We start from the raw sequence: 10,663 nt of genomic DNA on the forward strand, positions 1-10,663 counted from the left end.
ACTAAAACAATAAGAACAAGAACAAAATAAGAGCAAATTAGTTTCTAATCTAAGTTTTCCCAGTATCTTCTTTGCTAATAGCTGGTTTACTCCTTAAGAACATTTTCTGTACCCCCCTTTAAAAAATATGACACTTATTTAACCTCAGCTGTAACACTCCCATTTCATCAAACATATATATTATGTCTTCTTCTGACACAAGGAAATCATTACAAAACCCATTTGTCCAAACTTCTTTTTATAAAATCAAACAGCTGAAACTTATTATACTCATCATGCAAGTATAGAATCCATAGATTTAGGCTGAGTGATTCTTAACAAGTCAGGTACTGTAGGTTACAGGCCATCTTGGAAACATAGGAGCATTTTTGGTTGTCTGATGACTGGGGACAGAGACATGGAAGCTCAGGCATTTAGTATGTAGGAACAAGGATGCTAGATATTCTAAAACACACAGGACAATCCAATGCAGGAAATACTGTCTTGCACAATGTTTTAATGTCCCATGATGCCAAACCCACTACAAGTATAAATCAATGATACTTTTTACTAGATGAAATACTGAAAAAATTTACATGTTTATGCAATAAGTCAATGTAATTAAAGTGAAGAATGTTACAGAGAGAAAAGCTTAAATGGGATAAAGACATTATTTTGAAACAGTTGAATAATTTACTTACTCTTTGCTTTCCATCTACTCAATGTAGTATAACTTTCCAATTGCATATTAGTTAAAAAGGGTTTTAGTGCAGAAGTGAAATTACTGCAAAAATGACAAGGCAGATTGCAAATACATAATAGATGTGGGACTTCTTTTAAGTGACTTGATGCCAAATATTATTAAATTATCAGAACACATGGGGATCTCACTACATTTCACTATAAATTTTTTTTTTAATTTCACATGATTACATTTAACATTATTTTTGTAGTACAAGGATAAAAACTTACGTTGTGAAAATAGCATTAAGATTACTTTGGGGTTGTCTGTTTTCAGTTCTTACTCCACAGCTATCCCTGATGGTTCACCACACAATTTCTGTATAGCCTCTTACTTTACTATTTCTTTCTAATCCACTCTATAATCCCTATTGCCTACTGAAGAATATAGCCTCCCATGCCTTTTTAGCCGAGACTGAACATATGTTCTAATATGTAATGGGATTTCAAAATAGGCGGAGGTGTGATACTTCATCACTATTATATCCTATATCATAATATAGGAAATTTTAACCCCATACTTGTAATTCTGAACTTGTTTGCAATAACCATATATCCTCATTGTTTCCACTTCAAGTCTATAATATATTTATACTTTGACTGGGGAACACCCTCTCATTATATACAAATAAGCCCTCTTTTTCTCATACACAAGAATAATACTAGATTTTATTCCAGTGTCCGCCCATACCACTTGCAACAGACTAAATGTCTGTGTCTCCATCATGAATGGGATTAGTACCCTTATGCAAGAGACCCCAGGGATCTCTCTAGCTCTCTTTCAGTCATGTGAAGATACAATGGAAAGTCAGCAATCTGCAATGGGGAAGAACATCCTTACCAGAACCCAACCACACTGGCACCCTGATCTGGGACTCCCAGCCTCCAGAACTATGAGAAAGAAATGTTTGTTTAAGCCACCCACTATGATATTTTTGTTATAGCAGCCCAAATGGACTAAGCTATCACTGCTTCAATTTCTGTCTTATATAGAATAACTTTTGCTCTTCTTACCTACCTATTCAAGAAGGCACTGATGTCTCACTACTTCATTGCCTTTTAATGTGATTAAGACCAAACATTTACATATTGGGACATAGAATTTCTTAATTTTTAAAAATTTCTCTTTTTATTACATTGATTTTTTAAAAACTATATAGTTAGCTTATATTAGTGATAACTTTCATTTTGGCATAGCAAACAGGGCATTACAAACATTTGTTGTAAGGGAACATTGAGTCTGATAGGGTTAGATTTAAGGGAATGTTACAAACATAAGCTCTCCCAGGCTTTAAAGCAAATTCCTTAGCAGTGAGGCCAATCCTCATTTTGTAAGATGGAGGCCAAGTCAGTGATTCTCAGTGTTTGAACAGTATCTTTGCCTAAAATTCTCCTGCATCGCCAAAAAATAAACAAAAAAAATGCTGTCCTTTGGTAGTTTTTAAGAATAAAAATATAACTGACTACTACACATCAATTAAAATGTCTAAAATTTAAAACACACACACACGCACACACACATATGCACACACACACACGCACAACCAATTGCTGGTGAGGATCTGGAGCAATAGGAACCCTCACTCATTGCTGGTGGAAATGCAAAAAGGTACAGTCATCTTGGAATACAGCTTGGCAGTTTCTTACAAAGTTAATAGTCTTACCATACATCTAGCAATAATGCTTATAGATATTTACCCAGCTGATTTGAACATTTATGTCCACACAAAAATCTGCACAGGAATGTCTATAGTAGCTTTATGCATCATCACACAAAAAAACTGAAGGCAACCAAGATGTCCCTCAATTGGTGTTGGACAAACTATGGTGCATCCATATGCACCATATTGGATAATATGAATATTAATTTTATAAATATTAATCAGTGATTTAAAAAAAGAAATGAGATCTTAAACCACACAAAGACATGGATGGATCCTAAACACACATTACACCATGAAAGAAGCCAGTCTGAAAAGGCTACATACTATATTATTCCAATTACATGACACTCTGGAAGAGATAAAACTATACAGACCATAAAGAGAACAGTGGTTGCCAGGCAGAAAGGAGAAGGCTGAATAGGTGAAGTGCAGGAGATTTTTTAGGGCATATGTTCTTTATGATAATGTAATTGTGAATACCTGATATTGCACATTTATCAAAACCCATAGAACTTTATAGCACAAAGAGTAAACCTTAATGTATCCAAATTTTAAAAAAGCATTTAGAAGGTCAGGAAATCCCAGGACAGAATGCAGATGGTGAAAAAACAATCCAATTGTATTACAAATGTATGGAACAATCTCACTGAAGAGGGTGAGGAAATAGGTGTTGACCTAAGTAACTTTGGAAATGAGTGGAGTCTCCAACATTAAAGCAAAAGTTACTGTACATGTGCACTGTACTCTAGTTAGTAAAGTTATTTCCCACTGAGGTACAGCCTAACAATTCTGATACTACTACACATGGATACTAGAATGAATAATTAAGTAAATAGATGGTAGATAACAGGAGTCAATTTTCTCAGTATTGGGAATTTACAAGTAAGCAAAGAAAGGAAGATAGAACAATCCATGTGGCAACAGAGTAGAGTGGAAGACATCAGTATCAGTATAAACTCATGTTTAGCTTAATATAAATATAGATGTTTACATATAAAATATTTATAGAAACATATATGAAAACTTTAGTATGTGGGTTAGTGTATTTTCTTCCTTTGTGGACTGATAGAACCTAAAAGCAATGACAGCTCAATAACAATGAGCATGCCTAGCACCCAGATCTTGGTTTCTAATACCATCCTCCAATAAAAGAAACAGGGGCTCCCTGGAGAAATTGCTGATTCTAGCACTAGGATAGGAAGTGTCCAAGATAAGCCTGGCCTTAAATGTAAAACTTAAAACTGTAAAACTTCTTAGGAAAAAAAAATATGATAAAATTTTCAGGAGCTAAAGCCAGGCAAAAAGTTCTTGGACTTGACACTAAACACAAGATTCCATTAAAAAGTTTCTAATTGGGTTTCATCAAAATGTAAAACTTTCATGCTGTGAAAAACTCCATTAAGAGAGACCAGGCACGGTGGTTCACTCCTGTAATCCCAACACTTTGGGAGGCCAAAGCAGGAGGATCGCATGAGGCCAGGAGTTTGAGACTAGCCTGGGTAACATAGTGAGATCCCATCTCTACAAAAATTTTAAAATTATTAATAGCTGGCCATGGTGGCTCATGTCTGTAGTCCCAGCTACTCAGGAGGCTGAGGTAGGAGGATCCCTTGAGCCCAGAAGGTCAAGGCTGAATTGAGCCATGATCATGCCACTGCACTCCAGCTTAGGCAACAGAGTGACAGCCTGTCTTTAAAAAAAGAGAAAGAACAAAAAACCAATCTACAGGCTGAGAGAAAATATTTATAAAGCACATTTCTGGTAAAGGACTAGCATCTTGAATAAATGCAATAATAGTGAAAAAGCAAAGACTACAATGAGATAATAAGCAAAATACATAAAAAGACGTTGCATCTAAGAGGATATACAGATATCAAATAAGACCATGAAAAGATGTTTAACATTATTGGACATCAAGGAAACACAAATCAAAACCACTATATCACTACACATCTTTCAGAATGGCTAAAATAAAAAATGATGACAACAGCAAACACTGACCAGGATGTAGAGAAACTGGATCATTCATACGCTGCTGACGAATATGTAAAGTGATATAGCAACTCTCGAAAACAGTTTGGCAGTTTCATTGAAAACACAACATGCAGCTACCAAATAGCTCAGCAATTGTGCCCCCGAGCATTTATCACAGATAAATAATAACTTATAGTCACACAGAAATGTATACAGTAGTGTTCCTAGCAATGTTATGTATAATAGCCAAAAATTGGAAATAACCCAGATATCCTGCAATGGGTGAATGGCTACATAAACTGCGGCACTTCCACGCCATAAAATACTACGCAGCAATAAAAAGGAATCAACTATTGCTATCTACAGCAACCTGGATGAATCTCCAGAGAATTAGGTTAAGTTTAAAAAGTCAATCCCCAAAGGTTGCGTACTGTGTGAGTCTATTCACTTAACATTTTTTAAATGATAGATTATACAAATAGAGAACAGCTTGGTAGTTGCCAGAGGTTAAGTGGTATGGGCAGGAAGGTGGATGTGGCTACAAAAGGTCAGCATGGGGGATCCTTGTGGTGATGGAAATGTTTGTAGTTTGACTGTATCAATGTCAATAACATAGTGACAATATTGTACTACAATAGTTTTGCAAGATGTTACCATTGGGGTATACTGGGTAAAGGGTATATCTGATCTCTTTGTATTGTTCTTACAACTGCATGTGAATCTAAAATTGCCTCACATTTCAGTTTAATTCAATAAAAGAATTTCACTGAAAGGCTGGGGAATGGAGATTTATTTGTATAATTATTTGTCTAATTTGTATAATTATTACATAAATAATTCTGTTAGGGGTTGCTATATTAGCCAAGTACTGTGGTATGGAAGAAGTACGGTAATGTTCACTTTGTAGTAGAAAGATTATGGCTTTGTCATTAGAGACTTTGTGTCAAATACATCCCACCACATATCAGCTGTGTGACCTTGGGCAATCTGAGCTTCAGTGTCCTCATCTACAAAGCACAAGATTTCTGTTAAGGCGTAAGCAAGGCAATATCTAAATTAGATATATAAAACACTGTATTTTGAACCTTGGCACTATGCCTCACACATAGTAAGTTCTTAAATGCTAGTTGTCATGAAGGAGAGAGAATCAAAACAATTACTTAGCGCGCAACTGTTTCCTGTGTTCTCTATGTTATACCTGAGAAGTGATTATTAAACAGATTCTAGGACAAGGTGTAAAAATGAGAAACTCAACTAGGCATAGTACCCACACAATGAGGAGTTTCGGTCGCTTAGCGGGCATCAGGGGATTTTATTGCTTGTAACAAGTAAGGAGAACACTGGGCATTAGTTCCCAAAGCAGTGTTTCTCCAAGCTGGGGGCTAGATCAGGTTTTATAAGCATAGGTAATGAGCTGTGACCTGACTGGATCCTGTAATGAGGTGATGCCAGGAGGTATGATCTGACTGGATCCTCCTGGAGGTATGATCTGACTGCATCCTGCCATGGGGTGATGCAAAAGCTTCATCTGTTTGGATCCTGGATCTGCTTATTAATTTAGTTCCTACTCCTTGGTCCAAGTACTTAGAGGTTCCTCCTGTGGTTACATACTTGGTTCATCTGGGCAAGTTCGGGTTGATTGACCTAAGGGTCCATGGCAACTGAAAAACAACTTACAACATTGTTACATAAAAGTTGAACCAGACTGGTTTGGTGCAGCTACCCATCCCCCCCTTTTTATAGCCATTCCTCAATCTTGAGGGAACATGAGCTATGACTACTTTAGCCACTTCCTGCTGATGAGGGGTATAGACCTCGGTCAGAGGAACGTAATTGTTTAGTGCCCTGGTATCAGAGTTACATTTCAGATGTTGTTTTGATCTGGTTGTAGGTAAAGGCATAAAGGGCTAACAACATTACCAGTTCCAGAGAACAAAGAGAACCCTAAGTCTTACAGCAAAAGTTTCCACCCAGGTTCCAAATCAAGACTGTCTATGCAAATGTAGGGTTGAAACTTGAAACTAACTTAGTTCTGATTGGTCAATACAGCTGAGCCCTGATTAGCTAACTCGGTGAGCTTTAATTGACTGGTTTGTGTGAATCCTGAAAGCCTCAAAGTTAAATGCTGCAGGCTTTCCAGGAACTCAGAGCATGTATGTCACCCCTACTCAGCAAATGGCTGCTTTGCTCTATTTTAAATGGAGGCCCAGTTAGCCACTCAAGATCCATCTTGAAGAATTGGCTTAAACCTGTTGGTGGACCACATTGCATTCTATGACAGTGCAGAAGTAGTTGGCTACTTGTTTCAGGTCCATCTGGTCCCTGTCAGGGATCCTAGAGGCAGGGCAGTGGCCAACTGAGCAACTAGACCCACTTACTTATGAGAGGCACTAAGGTACCTATTAAATTTGAACCAAAGTCTCTTGAGTTGTTCTGATTTCCAGCTGGAGTGAATTTAAAGTCTCAAAGATTGCATGAGCAAGATCCTGGTGGGGGTCTCTTACAGACATCTGTTGAAATAGGCTAGAATAATTTTAAAGAGGAGCTAAGTGCTTAGCTCAAATATAAGGGGAATCATTAAGACATGTAGGGTGAAACACAGAAGAAATCCTATACTGGGAGAAATCCTCTGAAAACATCTCAACACTGGAAATTGTACCCACCAGGTTCAACTAGGAGGCTCCCTGAAAGGTGTCCCTTTCAGAGATTTGGCTCGCTGTAGGCCTTAGATGTTCCCAATTAAACCTGACTGGAAATATTTACCCAGGTACAGCAGCAAGTGTTAGCAGCAGCACAAACACCACCCTGTGCAGTGAGGTGATAGTCGATAGCAATGTGGTTGTCTAGCGAACTCTGCTGTGTCCTGAGGGCTTGGGTGGTGAAGTGGGCAACCTTATTAACAGTGCAGGAAAGCTTTCTGACCATATATCCATTGCAAACACAACCCAGTACAAACCAGGACCCCAGAAGCCTTCCTATTCTAGCCCTTCACTAGAGTTAACCCCTCTGGGTAAATCGCATCCTTGAAAGTGGCCCCAATTATAATGTGCAGGGTTATCATTGGTGTTGGATTTTGCCCCCAAACTCTCACGTAGCTCTTGGAGAGCAGGGTGGGTAGCATTGGTGAGGTCAACTGAATAGATAGGAACTTGGGTAAGAGCTATTTCTATGGCCAAATCTCCTGGTGAGGATAACTTAAGTATTATTTCTCCCTTTTTGGGAGAAGAAAATGTGGGCCTAGCGGGTTTCCAAGAATGTTTGCATGGGTTAAGGAAAACTAAAGAAAGGGTCTCCTTCTTTTAGCCATGGCATGCTGAATGCTGCACAGATATTCACCAATAGGGCTTTATTATTCCATTGGTCCATTGGTCTATTTCTCTAGTCCAGAGGACTGGGGGTGGTAAGCACAATGGAGATGTTGATAAATAGGCCAAAATTTGAAACATTTGAATAATTTTTCCTGTAAAATAAGTGTATTAGTCACTAGGAAGCTCTCAAGAATTATACCAGGTTGGTATAATTTTTCCAATAGGGTCTTAGCTACTGCCATGGATGTGGCCTGTTGATATTGGCCTTTAACTTTTGGCTAAAAGACATGCCCTGGTAAGAGCATGCAGTTCTGCTTGTTGGGCAGAGTGGGCATGAGGAAAGTTAAATAAAGTGGTAAGATTAAGCAAGTTACATTGGATGCTGGTAAGGCGAAGTGAGGATAGAAAGAGATCCACATAGTTTGCTTGACAGCTTGTGATGTAAATTGAGGAGTGCCTCGACAGAGCATGGAATGTAGACAGTCAGGGGTGGCCCCATAAATATCTTCTCTGTGGCTTTTACAAAAGAAGGGACAGCATCAACTGCTTTGAGACAAGGAGACCCTAGTATCCTGAGTCTAGCTTGTCGCCAATTCTGAAATCTAATTCTTCTAGTTGGTCAGGTTTAAGAAGGAGAAATCCCCTGAATGTCCTTAGAGCATTCCTAGCCTGGACTGAGGGAAGAGGGCTGGGGGAGTTCATCAGGAATTAGTTAAAACCAAATATTAGGGGAACTGAGGAGAATTCAGGATCTAGTCCAGTCTACAGGCAGATAACAAGGACTTGAACACAATGCACAAGGTTACAATCTAGTAACAAATGTACTTTTGCTTTCCTTAGAAACATAACTGTTTCTCTCCACATTGATCATATAGGAAATCTCAGATTTAGGACCTCTTGCAACTAGAAATCCAAACCAAGGTAAGCTTTAGATTTTACTTACTGTCTTAAGGTTCTTGGGCTTGCTAGGAAGTGACAGTTTTCATTCACTCACTGTAAAGCTGGGAACTCTTGAAACCAGGCATTTCATGTACATTTTAAAATGTGACATTTCAGTCCAAACTTTAGTAATATAACCAATGTTTCCAATTGTATCCTACTTACAAAGAGAGAATTTTTTTTTTACTAGACTTACTAAATAAAAGTAAGAATACTCACAAAAAGTTTCTGAATTTTGCAGGAGTCAAGAAATCAAATAGAGAAAAAAAATGCTTCCACCATTATTCACAAAGGATACTTTATCCGATTATTGCAAACTATAGAAAGCTTATGACAAAAAATTTCCTTGAATCTGGAAAATAAAACATTTAAGTCATAAAACATTATCCTTATCAATTACTTAATTTCATGTCATTAATTTTGTTTTGCTCAATCTTATTTGGCAATTTTGAACTACAGCCAATTGCAAATGCTTCCAGAAAAGAATTTAAAATAATAAACTGTTCATAACAAAAACCTAGAACAGACATATTCAGAGATCTGATGAGAATTTAAAATTGACAAGGAAATTTATGTATTTCTTTGGCATGCAACCATTCAAAACCATAATCATAATTATGACATGTATCTTGGCATATCACTATTTTAGGAATCTCATACAATTTCACACCTCTTAATAACACACATACATAAATATAACTTGAAGTTAAGCATCATTCCTTATTTGACAACACTTCTCATATTATTTACCAAATAAGTCTAATCATTTAAAACCTCCACAAGGTGAGAAATATACTCTTTGAGGCTCTCCAGGGGGCCCACCCGGAAATATCTCAAAGTTAATTTTAGGCTAAGAGGCTTGAATTCAGATTTGGATCCTGTAAAATCTGCCAAAGATGTAAAAAAAAAAAAAAATCAAAGTACTTCCTTCAACAGAATCATAGGTTGCTCCTAAATAATAGTTACTCATTGAACCAGAGTGACAATCAAAAGACTTCTATAGCAATACAGGTAATTACATGGATGTAAAAACCTTAACCCTTTTAAAGCTCAGTTTTCCTAAACAATCTTTGCTTGTTAGGCAGTAACCTTGAGCAGGGGAATACATTTAGCAACAGCATAGAAGTTCTTGTTACAGGAAACAATTCAGACACATTAAGAAAACACTAATACAAAATCAAGTTATACTGGAGTAAAACATTGCTTTTCTAAAACCTTCAAGATAAATCTGAAACCAGGGAAACTAGACAGTTCTTAGGAAGGAATGTGACAGAAATAGAAACTAATTCATAATTCAGAGAAAGGCTGTTAAAGAAACAAATTTCAGAACTAAAAATCAAAACCTCTCCCAAACTAATATTTTAAGAAACTCCTGTTTTAATATAGGGGGACCAAAATTTTAAGTTATGTATCAGTGTGTTTTAACATCAAAGTTCATTCTTTAGAAAGAATGTTATAAATAATTGTTTTACTTACAGTCAATTTAATCAAACCTCAAATTTCTTTCAGAAACTTCCTTTTTATAAACCTTATCACTACTTACTCACATGGTCAACAACATGCTTGGACTTTCTGCCTTGCCTTATACTTTATCTTTCTTCAATAATGAGTCATTTCACACTAGGACAAAGATTTACTACACATGATTCTTCCTCATACAAACCATACATCTTCACATTTATAACTTTCTTCACATCTCTCTCTCTCTCCTATATGCTGGCTCCCTTCTATCTTGTTTCTAATTTCTTCCTAAATCCATATTTTAGACCTTCCTTTAAATAACTTCCAAATAAGACAAAATTACTCTTTTTCTCAATAAAGAACACATTTTATGTCTTTCTCATATTTTTTCTTATTAATAACACATCTTACTTTTGGCATACCTCATATATAGAATCATAAATTAGTTAGAATTTTTTTAAACTCTCAGTACTCCTAAATTTTATTAAAAACACAGTAAGCACAAAAACTTCAATTGTCTCTAAGATATTAGTATTTCACACACAAAAAACATTTTATGATTTTTAGAAAAACATGTTTTCCTTTAATGTAATTTTT

The sequence above is a fragment of the Macaca thibetana genome, chromosome 2 (genome assembly GCF_024542745.1).
Source record: "Macaca thibetana thibetana isolate TM-01 chromosome 2, ASM2454274v1, whole genome shotgun sequence".
Taxonomy (NCBI): domain Eukaryota; kingdom Metazoa; phylum Chordata; class Mammalia; order Primates; family Cercopithecidae; genus Macaca; species Macaca thibetana.